Below are 20,429 nucleotides of genomic sequence, written 5' to 3' on the forward strand. Positions count from 1 at the left end.
TATAATTAGAAATACAGAAAAACGGTTAGAATACAAAAGAAATGTTCAATCTTGACGCTCGGATCGTCGCGGAGAGAGTGTCGAATTTTCTTTTTCCTTTTTTCCTTTTTTTATTTGAAAAAGTATATTTTTATTTCAGTCTCTTTTTAACATATATAAAATAAGTCAAAAACATTGAAAAATTTGCAAAGAAAACCTTTCGATTTTTGGTATCCAACGTTCAAACGACACGGATTATAGTACTATTTCTTTTCTTTTCTTTTTTTCCTGTCGTAAAGTGTGATATTGAAAACAAAAAAAAAATAAAAAAAAATGCTATGCATAGAAATCTAGAAAAATCCGAACGTAAAGCGATTTAGCCTCCAGCGGGTGAAGAAAGAAGAACGAAAAAAAAGAAAAAGAAACTAGTAAATTACCACTTCTCGTTTTTGCAAAACGATAAGTAATGCGTTCGTTGAAAATCGAAATTTCGAACTCGCATCTCTGGTTTCATACAAATATGTACCTATATTCAATCTACGAAATGCGATCTCTATTTCATTTGAAAATAGGTGGTGAGGGGAAGAAGGGGGGAGGCATGAAGAAAGGAAGGAGTTAATGAAAGAGGAATTGTTAGCTCTGACGAATTGAATGATCGCTTTCAAGAATATCCATTTTCAAATTGGAAAATTCAAAATCATTCCGGGCATACGGTGGATGCACGCGATGCACAAGGATTTCGAATTTGCATAATAATGCTTGGAAAAAATATCACTCCCACCCCTATTATATTATCTCTATATTAAGCATTTCGTAAAATATTACAATGTTTAACGAAATGTACAAAAATATTTACTCACACAAATTTTCATTCGTAATTTGTTTATATTATTCGAGACGAATTTGTTAACGCGCAAATAACGCGCAAATATTTGAAAACTCTCGCATATTTTGTTATTTTCTATCGATAAAACATTCCCACGCGTAAGTTTCATTTTTTTTAAAGTAAACTATTTAAAAAAAAACAAATAAAATAAATATTAAAATATAATTGATATAGAGTTTTTTTGGTTGCCGTTAAAAAGTTGAATGTATGAAAAGAAAAACAGAAAAAACATAAAAATGGGGAAGAACAGATTGATGCGTACGATGGGTAACGTATATACGTCCTCTTCATATTCTTTTCAGTTTTGCTAAAAAGGAAAGTGAGTGGATGCAGAAGGTAAAAAGAAAATAAAAAAAGAAAAGAACAGGTATAATGGTACGGGTAGAGTGGGAAATGCGTAAAACTCACCGATATTCCGAGCCCTCGCTGAGTTGCCTAACAGTAATGGGGAATTCGCTCGGACCGTGAGCTTTTAAAAGCTCCTGCAATCGCACCAGTCCTTCGTTGTTCTCGTATATGATGGTAAAGCTTTTCCAACCCCATGCCTTTACAAGGTCAACGTACGCCTGCAACATTAAAAAACGATTCGAGTTATCGTACGGTACGATCGTTTCTACGAGAAATAAAATTCTTTTAATCCTAAAACGATATTTCTTACCAAATAATATATCATACAAAAATACAATACAAACGTGCAAACGTAATCGTAATAGTCGGATTAAAAAAACTTTAAATTGATTGATAGATTATTGTAATTTATTTTCTTTTCTTTTTGAAATACATACGTATTTCTCTATTAGGAAATAAAATTTATTTCCAATAGAAAAATTCCTACGTATAAAATTCGATAACAAAATATTGACCATTGCAATTGCTTTTTTAATTATTTCCAACAATGGCATTGATTAATGCACGATTATTCAACTTTTGGGATCTTACTTTCGCGTCCGTTTGGAAAAGGATTGATTAAAGAAAAATACAAAAAAAAAAAAAAAACCAACACAATAATAAAAGTCTCAAGTTTTCCAGGTATTGTATTCTTGGAACGTTTCGATAAGCGAGGCAGGATTTCAAGAATATAATAGGAACCTTTTAACTGGCCACGCCACTCGAATCGAAGACTTAATTCGAGGAACGAAACGTTCTCGTTTCTTGCTCCCGTGCAATCGATACGAGTAAAAGGAAAATGAGAAAGAGAGAAAGAGAAAAAGAGAGAGTAAAACGAGAGAGAGAAGTTCGTGGCCGTAGAAGGATACGCCTTCGCGCTAACTCGTATTTCCAAGCCGCTTTTCCGATAATCCGAGCTTCCTGAAAGCACAGGCTGTATATTTTCCAGCGAGTAACTTTTGCAGTAGCTACTCTCCTCGTCGGGGTAAGCACCTTCGTGCATTCACCCTCCACCCCTCTCCCTCTTTTCTATCCTCTCTTTTGCCACCTCCTTCACCTCCTCCTCCTCCTCTTCCTCCACCTCGTCCACGTTTTTCTCTTCTTCTATCCCTGGCTCTGCTTCTTTCCCTCCCCTTCCCCTCCCCCCCTCTTTTTACCTTTTCCCTTCGAAAGCCCTTTTCATTCCTCTCTATGAAGGTTATATCCTTTTCCTTCGAGTTTCTTCTTCTACCGTATTACCGTACCCGCAATGCCGTCTCGACGGCGCGTGTTCCATTTTGTCGCTTTTTCAAGAATATAAGGATCCCAACCGAGTTCTTTCGGGGAAAAAAAAGATGAAGAAAGAAGAAAAAAAGTGGAAGAGAAGAAGAAAAATTTGCAAAGGACTCAATGAAGGTGGACCGTACCGTACCCCTTCCGATCGACGAAGGGATTGTCATTCTTATTGAAAGTTGTTTAACTTGTCAAACTTGTTCTTCATTCTTCATTCTCTCTTTTTCTATTCTTTTCTTTTCTTTTCTTTACTTTTCTTCTTTTTCTTTTTCTTTTTTCTCCTTGCTTCCTTTTTTCTCTCTTTACATTTCTTTAAATAGTTTCTATTTATTTATTTGTTCGTTAAACTTCTTGCGAAAAGTTTAAATAAGGCTCGTTGCATTCCATGGGATTATTTTATTTTATATTACCTTTGTTTTTCTCAGAGAAAGATAAATATTGTTAGTTAACATTACTTGCTTCTCGTTCTCTTACATTAGATCAAAGTCTTAATTTTTTGAGTATATCGAATTATACGAGCTCAAAATACGTAAACTTATTTTTTCTTTGGTAAGCGGTTAAACTTTCTTTATTTTGTATTTCGAAAATTTTTAAAAAGAAAGAGAAATAAATAAGAATGTGAACTTGTTTTACTCTATTTTTCAGATATTTTACAACCAATAATGTTTCTCGCATTCTTTCGCGCAACTTTCATAAAGGTTTCAAAGTAAACAAGAAGGAAAACTTAGAAAGCTTTTTAACTTATAATTCTTTAATAAAGAAAAAAAAAGGAAAAAAGAAGCGTAAAAAGAATACGCGAATTTTTCTTACTTTATATATCCGATAATTTAAAATCTGAAAAAATTGACCTTAAATTCTTTCGCCCAATTACCGAGAGATTTTAAATAAAAAAAAACAAAAAAGAGTAAAAAATCTTAAAAGACTTTTTAAATTAACATTTCGCGTTTAACAAGAAGTATTACATGAATTTTTCTGACTCAACTTCTCGGATTATAACTCTTCTCATATAACTATTATTCGTATTTCGTTTTGTTTTGTTTTTTTTTCCTATTTTTGTTGGTCGACAACGTATTTGTTTTTACGAAAAAAGTGTATCGACAATTCTGAAATTGGAAGAACTTTTAAATTAGCTAAGTTAGAATGGGATTCTCGTATCGGACGAATAATCACTTCGATTTCGGTTTCCACGCCATTTCGTTTATTTCTCGCGTGGTGAAAAGACTAAATGCAAGAGAGACGAAGAGACGTAGAGAAAGAGATAGAAAGAGAAATAGAAAAAGAAAGAAGAATAGAAAAGGAAAAGAATATAACGCTGATGGTATAGGACGGTTCCGGGTAAATCGTAACCACAACTACATCGTCGCGATACAGAATGACGAATGAGCCCGTGCGACCCTTCGAAAACGTATGCAAATGTATGCTGGTAACAGGCCTGCCAGCTACCCACCGAATCTCACGTGGATTTGCCTGGTGACCGTAGAAAACGACCGTAGAAAAAAAAAGAATATGTAACCAAAAAAAAAAAAAAGAAGAAGAAGAAAAAGAACTAAACAAGAGAAAGAGGAAATAAATCATAAGGTAGCATCGCAATCGAGAATAAGCTTATAAAACAGGAACGTTACGAATTTATAGGACAAATAAATTTGAAAGGAATACAACAAAAAATAAAAATCAAAAGAGAGCGAAATATACTCTCTTATCGATATTATTTTACATACAAATTTTCCCATTAAAAACGATTGCATTTACAATTTCATTTACATGTTTGAAATTATTCACACGTATATATGTATGTACTCTACATTTTACTGCAAATTACCAATGCTTTTAATGACCCTTTTACATTATTTTTTCGGTCAATAACGTTATATGCAAATTATATAAAAATGAAATAAAATTCTCTTTTTTTTTTTTTTGTATTTCTTTATCTTTTTCTTTTACTTTAAATATTTCGTTTGATTGTAATCCATTTCAAATGAAATTGAAACGAAGTGAACGATATCCGTGTATAAAAGAAACAATGTCATCGTGTATTATATATGTATCGATTATTTAAATGATAACAAGTTTCATCCTAGATCAAAGATTCCATTCATATTCTAAATTTCTATCAACCCGTTATTACTATGCTTCACGAACGCTGCCCCGTTTTACGCGAGCACCGAATTTCAAATTTTGAATTTACCTTCCTTCTCTCTCTCTCTCTCTCTTTTTCAATTCCCTTTTGTACCTTGTCTCACTTTCGTATCGCTTTATCGAATGGGGGATGGAACCTCATCGTAGTGGTGGGTACCGAACGATCGGACAATAATTTGTAAAAGGAAGAGAGAGGGAGATAGAAAGATAAACTAACGTTAGATAGAGAGAGAAAGAGAGTGAGAGTAGAATGGGAGGTGGAAGAAGAGGAAGTGGAAGTTCGAGGATGTGAAGGTGTGCGGAAGCCAAAAGCATTACGTATTCTCAACGGGCACAATGGCTGCTCCTGCTTATAAGAGACCGCAGTATGATGGCGGTGGTCTTCCTTTGCGTTAGAAATATTTCAGAAGCTTCACGAACTATTTTCTTCTTAACCCCCTTATCTATATCTTTCTCTTTCTTTCTTTCTTTCTTTCTTTGTCTCTTTCTCTCGAACCTCAATATAACAGAATTCCACCTTAGTGCGCATTTTGCAAAAATCAACCATTGATGATCGTCCACGTACTGTACGAATACAAAAGTTTCTTACCAACTGAGACAAATAAATAACATCGGATCAAACACGGAACTAACATTCAAAAATCGTATAGGAAACACTTTTCGAATTCATCGAAACGTATTTAAATTTACTACAAAATATATTTACAACATATCAATTCTTTTAATCGATAATTATAGTTAAGTATTGAGAATAAATTAATAACATTTTATTGTAAGTATGTTATTTCAATAATTTTTATATAATAATTTTTAATTATTCATTGATTTTTTGGGTTTCATTCATATTCAAAATAAAATTTGTATCTTTAGCATTTATTTTTGTGCTTACTTTGCGCTTAAAATACAACTTTATTCCAACCACTATCTTCTTTTCTCTGTCTTTCTTTCTTTCTAATTTTCTTTTATTCTTCTTTTTTTGTTCTTTGTTCAATGTAAGAACGAATGATATTCAAGTCTGGATCGTAGAAGAAATTTATCACTACTCTATCGAGCATCCAACTTATCATTGCTGGCACGTACGCAAGATCGAGTACGTTATAGTGTCTAGTTCTGGTAGACGTACCTTTACACGTACTACGTCAGAAAGTATGTAACACGACGGGTGTTATAACATACATCGAGATATGTCTGATAATTTCAACTACTTGCAAGATGACGAGAATGAAGAATCAACTAGCTTTCCTATTTCTTCGTTATCACTTCGTAAATTTATAACAGTTTAATAGCCATAATTTGCGTGTGCATATGTATTCGGGTGAATTTATGAATGTTATGCGAAATATAAATAATGAGATGTCGTTAATCATACAAGAACGTGATAATAATGATATCTTTAATAACATTCGTCATTTAATTTAATAAAAAATTATGATGATTTTTACACCAAATAAAAATTTACATTTAATTTCAATCCATGAAACGAATATTTCAAATTTTTAGTTGAAGTAAAATTTGTTACGTAAACCTATACATATAAATCGTAAAAGTCTATTCCGGTTTTTTCTTTTTTAATTTAAAAATAAAAAAAATAATAAAAAATGTCTTTTGTTTCGTACGGAGATCGATTTATAGAGACACGTACGTTGACATAAATTTATTCGTGAAAAGAGTTCGACATACTGACCTACATAATTTCTAGGAAAAATATTCGTCCTATGAAGGGTGCAACGAAAAAGAGTTATCGCTATCCTGCTCACACTAACTGTATCTTACACATACATATATTCTTCTTCATATTATTTTGCATTATACAAGCTCTCTGCTTTGAATTCACACTGGAATAGACAGTTTCGACGTCGCACAAAAAATTATTTTGCCAAGGGTAGTTTATAATAGTACATATTATAAACTGTCAAATATGAATATGTATATATTGATTTAATTATGATAATTATTAAATAAATGTGCATGTACTAATATATATATATGCATGTTAATTACATCGTTTCGGTTTATAGGAAATTGTTTATAATAATTGTTTTCAATAAATTATCACACCTGCATATATGCATAGAGATATACGTGTATTATTTAATATTAAAATTATACAGAGAAAAAATTTTTTTTATTATATTAATTGTTTATAACAATTGTTTATAACAATTTGTTAACTATACATAGGTAAGTAAGCGTATGAGAAATGATTAGTGTCAAATTTAAAAAAGATTGATTATAAAAATTGTTTATAACAAATTGTTTATAACAATTTATTTATGAATTGTTATTAATAATATAGATGAAGCTTTGTCATTTACAACAAGCTTTGAATCATGTCTCTACGATTATTAATTCCAGAGATATTCTAATTTAAAAATTATGCATTTAAATTTTACTATTTATCTAGTAATTATTTTTGAATGGATATTGACCCACTGACCTACATAGATTCTTGGAATTTACGTTACTATGATCAGCTGTTCGACGTAAACGGTACGTACTACTATTTACTACGACTCGTACACGTCATCAGTTCATTGCATTTTTTCAATGAAATTTCTAAAAACTTATATCTCCGGAACGAAACAACATAGAGACTTGAAAAAAACACCATTTGAAAGATAAAAATCACCTCTTCTTATCTATCCTCTCAAAAATATTTAATATGACAAGACCAAATTCACAAATATTCAATAACTAATAAAGTTTGAAAAATTAATTTTCTCGAACATTATTCCTCGTTGATTCTCATATTATGATGTTTTATATCATTAAAAAAATACGTTCATGATAATTATCATGTAAAATATTTAATCTTCTAAATGAAAACAGTTTTCATTAGTCTTTCGTATTCGTATTCGATAGGAATTCGTATCCTGTGGTCCAGGTTGTAATAACAACAGCACAACAAATAAAACCACAAAGTTAAACGATGAAAGAGATCTATCCGTAAACCGATAGGGACAGAGGACACATGCAGCCTTACCACTAGGACCTTGTGAAACCTTCGAACCACTGATCGTCAACAAAGAGAAACTGGGTGAGTGAAGAAGAGTGGGGAAGGGCGTTAGCGTAGTCAGGAACAGGATGGTCGACCACAAAGGACGGGCTGCGGAACTGTTCGTGCGATAGAAGAGAAATCACGCAGTCAACTGTCCTGTGTGGTTAGTCTTTTAATCTTTTATACATCTACATACTTGAACTAATAAGATATAGGATTGTTTATTTGTTATTAATATAAAAATGAAAGATATATTATAACCCTTTGCACTCGAAGTTTTTTTTTTCATTCATATATTAACAACAATTCGAAGCAATTTCAATAGAAAAATCATATTCACATATAAGCCAATTATATATAAATAATAACAACAAACGAAAATTAGTTTAACAAAACAAAATAACAAAAATAGAAGAAGAAATATATCTACCGGTGACGCGTAGAAAACTGTCGGCTTTTGTCGTCACGATTCTCTTTAACATTCTTTTCATGATAATAGCTATCTCTCTCTCTTTTTTTTTGTTCTATTTCTTTTTTTTCTTTCTTTTTCTTTCCTAGCAAGCAACCCTAGAACAGGAGATAAAAAATGAGCCCGGTCTTGTTCCTAAGTGACCTCGGGCGCGTTCGTTTTTCTGGCACGTATTCTGCATTCGTTATATTTCATACATATAAGTTATATAAATCCAGTATCACCATAGCATGCATTATTATGCGCTCACACTTGTAAATGTATATATACATATGTATCTAATACTTTATGTACGTATGCGTATGTGCTCTATTACGAATTCGTACATATTACCTGCTACTACCTTGTACAATGTCTATATACATAAATACATACACATACATATACATATGTATATATATGGATATAAGTAAGTACACTTGCAACATACGACGTTTTACATTTTCATCTCAAATGATGCTTTGTTTACTCTCTTCGAGAGAGAGAGATAAAACCAGCTTACAACGAAGCAGCCCACCATCGTCCTTGTACCATTTAGATTATTTGGTTTTTTCTTTTTAAAGATCCACGGTCTTAACAAATTTGTTTTCTTACTTCCTTCATTTTCTTAGTCTCCCTTTTTCTGTTTCTTCTTTTTCTAAATTTTTATACGAAAAATATTGTACAGTTGTTATTTGTTCTTTAAAATTAATTCTTATTAATCAAAAATATGCGTTTACTTTGAGAAGCTTTAGATATCCATTAAATATTCAAGTAAAAAACGTGTCAAAAACGTGATGTGAAAATTGAGAATAAAAAGTAAATACAATTTATTCAATGCTACGTATATGTTTATGAGAAATGAAATATTCTTAAGCATGTACGCTAATGTAGTATTAATATCTAATAGTAGTATGCAGTATTTGTATATTTCTCGTATTAATTAGGACGATTGTTATCAAGGATAAAAAATTCTTTGTAAAATAACACGAAATTTGATTCGATAGAAAGGAAGCGACGTTTCGTGTAAATTCTTATCAACGTTTTCACAGCTTTTAGTCATAATTTTAATGTCGTCAGTGACATCTATAAAAAGGGAAGTAAAAAGAGAAATAGGAAGAGGGAAAATGAGAGAAAGAGAAAGAGTAGGTACGGAGAAAAGGCACTCAAAGTCTGCAGCACGAAAATGCATTATTTGCGAGTGCATTAGACACGAAGGATGAATTATATCGGGGAATAAAATTAAAATCATACCATTTTTCTTTCTCCCTCTCCCTCTCTCTCTCTCTCTCTCTCTCTCTCTCTCTCTCTCTCTCTCTCTCTCTCTTTCTCTCTAATGCATTTGAAGAAACGACTTTAACTTATCGTGTCGACCAATCGGAAACAAATTGAATAAGATTGAAAAGCAATATTGTTAAATGGATCCTCAAAGTTTCAACGTACACCTAAACATCCTCGCGATAATCCAAATCTTTTGCCTTTTTTTTTGAACCTAATCGTAAAAACGCAACAACGAGGAGAAAAAAACAATAATCCTGAACCTCGTATTCGAAAGAATACAAAAGAAAAAATATCAGACGAATAAAAAATAGATAAAAAAAATATGATTAATTATTTTTATTTTTATTTTTTTAAATAATCTATATTACATCTCAGATATAAGAATAAATAGATCAAACAAATAGAAATAAGAAAACAATGAACGTGTTAAGGTTACGGGGAAGTAAATAGCTAATCCGCAAACATTTATGTAGCTTCGATTCAATCAGCTTTCAATCGTAAGACCGATGGTACACGATTCCGTGGAGATAAGTGAAAAAGAGAAAGAAAGAAAGAAAGAAAAAAAAGTAGAGTAGAGAGAATAGAATAGAATAGAATAGAATAGAATAGAGTAGAGAGAGAAGAGTAGGATAACGCTAGCCTCTGGTACATTGAATGGCGTTGATTAGTAACTACTCTAAGAAATAAACGAGAATTCGTAGAACCAAGCGTGTATCGTTTTCTTCCTTTCTCCGAGGTGAGAGGAATCTTTTCAAGAAAACCAAAGAAAGAAACAACGAAAGATAATGAAAAAAAGAAAAGAAATCAAGAAAAAGATAAAAAAGAGAAAGCAACAATATAAGAAGAAAGAGAAGAAGTAAGCTTTTAAAGAGGGTGGATCGGTTCTCAGAGCTTACACGAACAAGATCCAGTATTTATCCGTGTAAGAGAATACGAGTTACGAGTTGGTAGTTGAGTCATTGTATAGATAGAAGGGATAGATGATGGGGGAAAGAGGGAAGGGGGATATTGGGATGAGGTAGAAGCTGGAAAGAGGGTTAGGTTAGGGGTGTGGAAGCGTAACGAGCAAAGGCTCGACTAGGAAACGCTACAAATCGAATTCCAGCGTTAACGGTAATTCCAATGCTAGGTACCATTGGCTGATTCGAACGATCACAACGCAAGCTCTCTCTCTCTTTCTATTTCCCTCTCTCTGTCTTTCTACTATACCTTATATCCCGTGGGAGAGCTGGTCCATTATCGCGCCGGGAAAGGAACATCGTTAAATCATTCCCATCGTGCCTGCAATTACAGCTTTCGCGCTTCATTAGAGCAACATATCGACGTATCGTGATTTGGTAATCTTATGGAACGTTCGTTGTTCGTTATCAGGTTGATGATAAAATTCAAACATCAGACTAATGGAACGATGTTCAAAGCGTTAGATAAAGAAGATATTGTTTATGTGAACGTGACGCGCGTTATCTAGTCTAACGAATATTATAGATTATCGTAGGGTGTTTTAATATTCATAGCGTTTGCCGGGTTAATTCATTATTGATAGGTTTCTCTGATATATTGATTATCGTTATTTATTATATAGTAATTGGATGATCTATACTGTAGAAGAGAAATTCTTTTATTTTTACCTCTCTTTTTTTTTTATAGTTGTTGTTGTCGTTGTATTATCGATAGTAAATGTTGATATTAATTTTATAAAAAGGTTTGATCGACGATTAGAAATATGTTTATAAAAATTAATTGTTATTAATTTAATCTTACGTAAATGGAAATGTTTGGTATTATTTTTTCGTGAAACAAATTTAATGAAAAAAAAAAAAGAAGAAATTCGTAGAAGCCTTCGAATTTCAGTCGTGTTCGTGTAGGATCAAACGAAAGTGAGAAAGAAAGGCTTCTATCTTGTTTTAATTAACGACATTACTTACGCGTAATTCAATTATTCCAACGACCAATCTTATTAGATAACGTATTTTTTGTTTTTTTTTTATCTCCTATCTTTTCTTTCATTTTTCTTCTAATAATTAATTATCTTTTACTCGATTTCTTACGATTACGAAGAAGTGAAACTTTATTAGAAACTTTGACGAAAGGGTTTCCTTCGCGAAATTGAGATTCGCATAATGTAACTTACACCGAACTATGCCCGCTGCTTCGAGCTTAACTTTTTCACAACTTTAATAGGGCAGAAATTATTCTTAGAAATATGCGGAAACGAATATAACTTTCCTATCGGAGAATGGAGAAAGCAGATATCCTGCATATAATAACGAACGAGTAAGTGAATAAGATGTTGAAAGTAAAGTATTAAAGTTTTCATATGTTTTGATGTATTACAAGAAAAACGTTTTTCGTGTATATGTTAGTATTTGTCCAACACAAAAATAAAAATGAAACTAATAATTCAACAACGAAGCAAGAGTATTTTTCGCGCTATTTAAATATCGATATCTTAACTTTCTTCAAAAGAAAATAAAGTTATCGTAAATATATTATATGATTATAAAAGATTTATATTTCGCGCATGAATAAATTTCATTTATTAACATTGTTTTTTCTTCGTATTTACTAAATCTACTTATTATCTATTTCATTTATTACAATTTTTAATAAAATTGTTCACACGCGTTCATTTAATTACTAGAATAAAACACAATTTTGTAATATTCATAATATCTTAAAATAATAAGAATAATTAATTGATTTTACAATAGTTTTTCTTAATGAAAAAAATTACAAATCATTAATTTAATATTAAAGGTAGATTGTTTAAAGAGAAAGAAAAAAAAAGAGAGAGAAGAAAAGAATGAAAAACTACTTAAAATAGTCCGATAGAAAAGATTTGTTTGACATGAAGGTATATTGCGATATTATGAGTACTCGTATAACAAAGGGCACTCTTTGCAAAAAGTATCACCGACCATCGAATAGGCTCTTCGACCAAGACGAAATTGGTTGCCAGAATGTTGAAGAAGGGCCTTACAGGAATTCAAGCTACCTATTATTAGGAAGACATTAATGAAACTAAGTCTAAGTACTCATGATTCGTATTATCTTTGAAATACTTTTGTGTCAATTATTTCCACGTAAGCTGCTTTCTTCAAACGGAGCTTGGCCCTTAAATCGTAGCCAAGGGAATTCATTCTCGAAGGATTGAAAAAGGAAAAAAAAAGAATAGAGAAAGTAAATAACAGAAATAATTGCAATCCATTACGAAAAATAAATAAAAAATTAGTATTTTTTATTATTTTTATTCGTAGTTTGAAATCAAATGATATATTATTAATATTTTATAACGAATATTATTATTAGTTTGATAAATGAACGAGTATTTAGAAAAAAGGAAAATATTGAAACAATTTATTGCTCATTGCTCGTTTTAATAAAAATGTTGTATAAAATGCTGCTGTAAAAATACACCATTTCTTCTACTTAAAATAAAAAAAGTCTATTGTAAAATATAATTAAAATACATTATTGTATGTAATTTACAAAAAACATTTTTATACTCCAATTTGAGTTTGGTATAATATTGAATGTAACATACGCCCTTCTACCAAACATCCATTCAATTATAATTGTAAATATGAATTCATATAAAAACATATACGATTATTGACGAAATAAAATGATCAATAACGGCATTTATTTCAAATAAACATTTTAAATGTAAAAAAACAAGATATAAAATATCATACATAAAAATATGGCTTTGATAAATCAACATTTTCAAAATACATATATATACACACATACACACACACAAGTATCAAAGATATCAGAAGAATTCAGTAGTTGATAGTAACGAGGAAAAAGGAAAAAGCTTCCACGCTTTGCCTTTCTCCTTCAGCTACTGGACTAAGGATATCCTTTGAACCTTTAGTTAGTTTTCTCGAGTGAGGCGCAACCGCAAATCGAAATATTTTAGTGGCAAGCGAAGAGACGTCTCCGGTTGGTCTTTTGAGCAAATCGATTGGAGAAAAGAAGAGGAAAAGATAAGAAGAAAAAAAAAGAAGAAGAAAAAAAACAAAAAAAAAAAGGTAGAAACTAGCTCTCATCTTTTTCCTGGTCTATGCTTCGTAATCACCAGAAGGAAACTCCCTTCCCCTTCCTTTACTCTTCTACCCGCTCAATCCTTTTCCTCTTATTCCTGAATTTTATATCTTCCTTCCATTAAATGGCATGCTTCTTTAAAAGAAAGAAAGAGAGAAAGAGAGAGATAGAAAAAACATGAAGGAAAGGAACACAAGGATAGGTAGAGAACGTCATAGCAAACCATCAGTTTCCGCTTTACTAGTTTTACAAGAAATTTTCGGTTAAGAAGTTCTTCCTGCTGCTTCTTCCTTTTCGAGATTGGAAAGCAAACGAAATTGAAGCACATCGTCCTTAAAACTCTTGCAAAGAGAGAGAGAGAGAGAGAGAGAGAGAGAAAACTTCTACTTTACCCTTTGATCCTCCAAATAGGTTGATCTAGAAGACATCGTATCGGTTCGTTGAATTCTAACATCATTCGATAAGATATTTTCTCGATAAGGCAAAACTAAGAAGAATGATCAAATACTCGAAATAATTTTCCTCTAAGCAAAATTGAGGAAAATAAGAGATACGAAGTTGAATATAACGGGAACAAATTTTGGGAAAAATTCACTTGTCGAAAAAGTTTGATAGAACGCGCGTTAGCTTTATTCGATCGTATAAAAGCTTTCCAAAAATATTCACCAGATGCGGCAGATTATTTGAAGAATTTATTCGATCCTCTGATTTAGCGATTTCCAAAGCTAGTTTCTACCATCGTTTAACAATTGGATTATACGTATAAAGAGAGAAAATATGTGTATGTGTGTATGTGTGTGTATGCTAGGGCCACTTTAATTGGAATTCTTACTCTGTAGAGAAAACACGAAGAGAGAGAAAGAGAGAGAGAGCTTTTAATTTGGTTTCTCTTTGTCTCACAAGACCGACATATTGATTCTCTTTACCTTTTCATACTCTATTTCATTCATTCTTTTACTCGCTCATACGATTTCGAGCGTAGTCATATTCTCTGTTTATCAATCGATACAAATAGAGATTTCCGAAAATATTTGTGTTTCAAGTTTATCGCAAATCAAACGAATACTTTCCTTATGAACAGCAAATACTTTTTTCTTTATTCGCAGTATTGAATTTTTTCAATTGTTTAATTAATTTTTCATATAAAAGAAATTGTTGTAAGATTTATATTATGTATATTTTTTTTTTAAATTGATTTATTTAATATTTAATATTGTTTATTAAAAGGTTTAATAAGGTATAATGAAATAGGATAAAATCGTAAGTATCTATCATATAATCGTGTAAATTAATAATTGATACTCGTCATGTTTTATGTTACTTTAAACGTCGTAATTCTTAACAAAGATATCGTCGTAATTAATCTATAAAGATATAAAGATATAAACTATAAAGATATAATCTTCATAGTGTAGTTTTATTTAAACAATTGTATAAAAATTGCATAGACACTAGCATCGATTAATTAACTATTATTTTAATGCACTAATGCACTTTTCTTATATTACGGTTAAATTTTACCCACGAAGTCACCACTGTGCAGGAGCATTAAAATAATTACATAAAAGTGATAAAAATACTAAAATCAGAACGTTATAATCTTAAATTTTATTGATTAGGTGGATTATTCCTTTTATACACATGCGTAACATTCGGAAAGTCATATAAACAACTTTCAATAAAAGCGAATTTCTAGAGGGCAATGACTCAGTCTAACAGGAAACTTCGAAGAGGACGGTACATAGATCCTATACACCGAGCTTTTAGACAACAACAGACACTTCTATCGATTATTTAACAATTATTATAATTCTCTAATACACTCTTTTATATTGCAGTTTGTTTTAACACGCGTATATATTAATTGAAATATTACATTATCTATTAACATATTTTAAATAGAAAATAATGTTTATATTTTTTTCATTTATGTCCTTAGATGACTTTTTAAAACTTGATTTTAGATGCTATACACCGAGATTTTAGACAACAATAGACACTTCTATCGATTATTTAACAATTATTTCAATACTCTAACGCAATCTTTTTACATTTCAGCTTGTTTTAACACATATGTACTGGTTTAAATATTACATACTTATTAACGTACTATAAATAGAAAAAAATTTTAATATATTTTTATTTTATGTTTCTTTAAATGACTTTTTTAAACTTAATTTCGTTACTTAGCCAATACATTAACATAAAATTTACCGATAACTTATATTGTTTTTTAATTAATTTTCCGTTAGACTTTGACATGTAAACGTCGAAGAGTGTTAGTCGCAAATAGATGAAATTTTTAGGGCGAGGACTAAGAGTGATATTCTTTAAAAGACGTTCTCGATTAGATTATTTTATATCTTTTCAATTTTATTTGAATGTGGACATCTTCAGGATGCACATCCCTCGTGGGTCTTCGGAAGCAGTTACCTTCTCGTGGTTAGACCCGGGCAATGGTATTTTACTTTCAGTGTAATGTTTATCATATTTTATATGCTATACATTCCATTGCAAGTAAAAACCAGCTAAAGATCGCTTACCATAAAAATTATAATTATAATTAGTTTCTTTCATTCTCCTAATTAATATCATATTACAATCCATTTCATTGTTTTCCCTTGAATACTACCTTCATATTATATTCCACCTTATAATACTCGATTTATTTTATAGGAATACTAATTATATGCATTATTTCAGTCGTTTTTGACGTGCAGTGCGACCGGTAAAGCACGTCTCGGTCACGATAAAAAACTTTATTATAGTTTTGTATTTTTGTTACCGTCTACTACTCATCGTCATCCTAAAAGTAGGAGACCCATCGGGCATTCATCACTGAAGACTACAAGTAAGTATAATTTTCTATCAAACATTTTTATGATAATTTCAATGTGTTTTTTATATTACTACGATGATATTAATCGTTATTTTTCTTTTTCTTTCTCTGTTTCAGAACATCATTGCAATCGTGCGCGTAGGCAATGAGGTACTCGAGTGTTTGCATCGTTAAAGAAAAATCGGAAATTAGAGTCAGTGTTGYTCGCCGTATGGAAAWRTYTCGTTTTTTCGGGTAAAGAAACTCCGAAAGTTTCTTTTATTCGGTTTATACGTGTGCCATCGTCATCCTAAGGGTAGGAGACCCATCAGGCATTCATCACTGAAGATAAAAGGTAAATTAATTTTTATATTAAACATTTCTTTAATAATTACTTGTAATTTTTAAACAATAACAATGATTCTAATCGTCTTTTTCTATTCTCTCTTTTCAGAAGGGTAAGCATGTGTTAGTGTTTGATATTTTAACTGTGTGCAATGCAGTTGTAAAAAGTAGAGTCAGTGCCGCTGTGGTCGCGATAAGAAATTTGTAAGTTTCTCGTTTTAGTTGGAACCGTCTACGGCATCGTCATCCTAAGGGTAGGAGACCCATCGGGCATTCATCAATGAAGATTCGAAGTAAGTATAATTTTGTATTCAATATTTCTACAAAAGTTTCAAAGATTCTTTTATTACGACAATGATTATTAATTGTTCCTTTTCTCTTTCTTTTTCAGATCATCATTTCAATTCGTGCGCGAAGTAATGTACGGGAGTGTTTGATTGTTTATAAATATAATTCAAAATCACGGATTAGAAGCACGTTCGCTCGTTAATAATAAATTCGGTCGCATTTCGCGTCTCGCGTACGTGTTCGCGTTATTTTTGAAAATTACATGTTAAATTAACTGCGAGCAATGCAGTTAATTGCAGTTAGAGTTTGTTCGTATATAAAGTTATAGTTTCTTAATTTTAAAACAGTCGTACAGACTGTTCGCGAAGTAGAGTCAGTGAAGTGCATCAGTGAAGTGCATCAGTGAAGTGTTAAAAGTGACCGCGTATCGGGAGCGAAATTTTCGTTTGCATTGATTGCGTGCAATGCAGTCTTTGAAGTAGTTGCAAAGTCAGTGTTTGTACGAATAATAAAAGAAAAATTTTTCATCGCGAAGTAGAGTCAGTGAGCGGGCGTAAATTAAATTTAAATCATACGCGTATGTAGAGTCAGTGTTGTTCGCCGTATAAGAAAAATTTCGGTTTCGCGATAAGAAACTCWTTTATAGTTTCTTATATTCGTTTACCGCGTTATTAGAGTCACGGAAGTGTGTGGTAAAGTGCATCGAGGAATTCTCCGATGGGTCTGGTGGACGAGGGATGTAGCTGGACCATTTGCTACGAAGTAGGAGTGTTTTGGAGCCATCGCAGAACTTCTAATGCTAATTGTTCATATTGCGTACATACGTCATTTTATTTTAAAATGTCACATATATGTAATATAACAGTTACCAGGTCGTGAGTTAAAATTTAAAGTCTCTCCGGTACTCAATCATGCCGAGGATGAAAGGTCCCAATCGGCACGAGCTACTGGTTGTAATTATTCCAAAAAAATTATTGACGAGCACATGTGTAATTCCAAAAAAGGATTATTAATTAACAGTGCAATTAATTAATGCACTTTTTTTCTATTACGTGTTTCGTTCGCGTTTAGTAGTGGTGAAGTCGAGTATTAATTTACTTGATTTCGTCCAATAAAGCATGTAATAAATGTCTTACATGCATTGCTTCGTACTTAGTTTATTTAATCGCGATTTTATTTTTCGATATAATAAAAAAATGAGCAAGAAGACAAACATATTCGCGACGGATAGACTTTGGCTGTTAAGTGGTTGCTCAAAACCCAGTTCTTTAATTAGAACAGCCATTTAACGAAAGAGTCGTCCGATATTTTTGTTAATTTTTTTAAATTCTTAAAATCTTGTTGAAAGTCATTATAAATTACTTGTAGAGTCATAGCCCGCTTAGATTTATGAGAGAACACATTTTTATATATTAATCAAATCTTAGATTAGGATTTTCAACATCTAATTTACTAATCCCCGTTTTTCCCCCTATACTTTCTGCGTTCTCATTTATGCGTGTGCCTAGGTGTTACACGTATGGGTGAGAAACGGTTAGTATAGATTTAGTTATAAGTTTTTACCCCCATTTGGAGTCTGTCATTGTGCTAGTGATTGCACGGTGTACATTGCACACGTGTGTGCGTTTAGGTGTGTGCATTGTACGTCGTTTCGCGATACGTAATACCGCGCTTATTATTTTTTAAAGTTATTGAATAAAAATAACTTGTAGAATCACGCGTACGGTACGAACTTTTTTTTTTTAACAATCGTTTTGCATAGCAGAGTTACTGCATTTATTTGTGGAAACTATAACATACTTGTATAACACTAGTATGCATGTATACTAGTTTATACTTGTATTTTTGCTGTAGTCATTTATGCAATAATCACTAGCCTTGACAGACGATTACAGCAATTGGTACGTACTCTCATAAATTTAGAAAACGTGTTTAAACTGAGGTGTCGGAGGTGCCCCGGGGCATACTCTCTAGTTTAGGCTTTTGCACCATGGTGGTATGTGTAAGAACCGGGGAGTGATTGTAGGGTTATGTATGTATATTTTTTTGAGGAAATGTGAAACTTTAATTATAAGTAGGTAGGACCCCGGWATGGCACGTGGTATACTTGCACTTTTCAGTGCGAGTCCCCACCTCCGGGTTTTATGCGGAATTGTCACAAAATTATATCTTTTTATTTTATCTTGCTTGTGGACTCTCTCTCTCTCTCTCTCTCTCTCTCTCTCTCTCTCGCTCTCTCTTGTCAATCTTTTTTGTGACAATTTTGTAATATGTATTATGTATCATGATTGAAAAATATTTGCAACTATTTAAGAAATTCATTTCTATTTCGATTCTATCTCGAACGAGATAGAGTCGAAATCAAATCCGCAAAACCTTTGATGAATTGATACTTAGTTTTAAGTATTATAACTCGCACTTCGCACTATTGCGATTTAGTCTTTGAGAAATGTTTCATATAATTCAATATAAAGAATAAATTAAATAAAAATATTGCAAAGAAATGCATTGCATTTTTAGTATTATTTTTATTTCAATTTGATTAATTACTCTCAATAGTAAAAGTGCGAAGTATTAATAGGTCATCGATTAGCATAATTAACTGCTCGGATATTCAATTAAATGTGCTCGTGTAATATGTGCACAGTCGATGAACTTTTAAGTTCGTTGATTGTCCATGAGCTAGGATAGCTAACGGAAAACGCGATTGAATTTTGTTATAATTAATAAATAGAGTCACAATTAACGAGCGAACATCGGAATTATTTCTAAAAGATTTATGAAAGAAAATAAATGGAATTATTTCATATGTATATATTTTAATGTGAAATGTATTTCATTTATATTAGTGTTATAAGCAATTGAGAGTAATTGGGTGAAAATGTCTTTAAGTTGTTCCTAAATTGTACGACCATAATTTTGCATATTATAACGGTATGGTATTAGAATAGAATCGATATTTTATATAGTTGATAATATTCCTTTCGGCGATGAGATATCTCTCGACCAAAAGGTAATAATTATTTTCTATCTAAAAAGCTCAGGATGTTTTACTAATCACATTGTTTTTTTTCAGGGTTGTTTTAGGGTCGGTTTGGTTATTTTCCATTTATAATCAGGGACGATTTTAATTCTATATCATTAATCGTTGTAATATGCCAAATTATGCGAATACTTTTTGGAACGATTGACRTTTTTGGTCAAAGATTCTTTTCGTACTCTCACGTAGGGAATGTCCGACAGTAGGCTTGAAGAAAGAAGGGGCTAAAAGCCGAAGAGGCTTAATTGTGGCTCAAGAGGGCAACTACAGACTTAATGAATTATTTTCTATGATTCGATAACATGATTGAATCTTGAGAGAATAGTTCGTTGGTCATTTGATATTTTTTATTATTTGTTGTTTCTTTGCTCGTCAATAATTTATAATGGTTATTAAAAATGGAGATAATTAATAGAGTTTTCTTTTTGTTACAGGTGAACGTCGTTGGATTTGCCATACCACATACCAAACACCAAACATAATTTTTCCTAAAAATAAATC

General features: G+C 31.6%; 1 long non-coding RNA gene across 1 annotated transcript; it reads right to left on the minus strand.

The window, feature by feature from the left end:
* Window positions 1-1,279: 1,279 nt before the first annotated feature.
* LOC106792645 lies at window positions 1,280-18,189 on the minus strand. The gene is made up of 3 exons (XR_001382324.1): window positions 18,179-18,189; window positions 4,710-4,713; window positions 1,280-1,431 (listed from the first exon to the last, which is right to left on the minus strand). It is a non-coding gene; the product is annotated as an uncharacterized LOC106792645 (long non-coding RNA).
* Between the last annotated feature and the right edge of the window lie 2,240 nt (window positions 18,190-20,429).

The sequence above is a fragment of the Polistes canadensis genome, unplaced genomic scaffold, assembly GCF_001313835.1.
Source record: "Polistes canadensis isolate GaletaPanama2010 unplaced genomic scaffold, ASM131383v1 scaffold_515, whole genome shotgun sequence".
In the NCBI taxonomy this organism is placed as follows: domain Eukaryota; kingdom Metazoa; phylum Arthropoda; class Insecta; order Hymenoptera; family Vespidae; genus Polistes; species Polistes canadensis.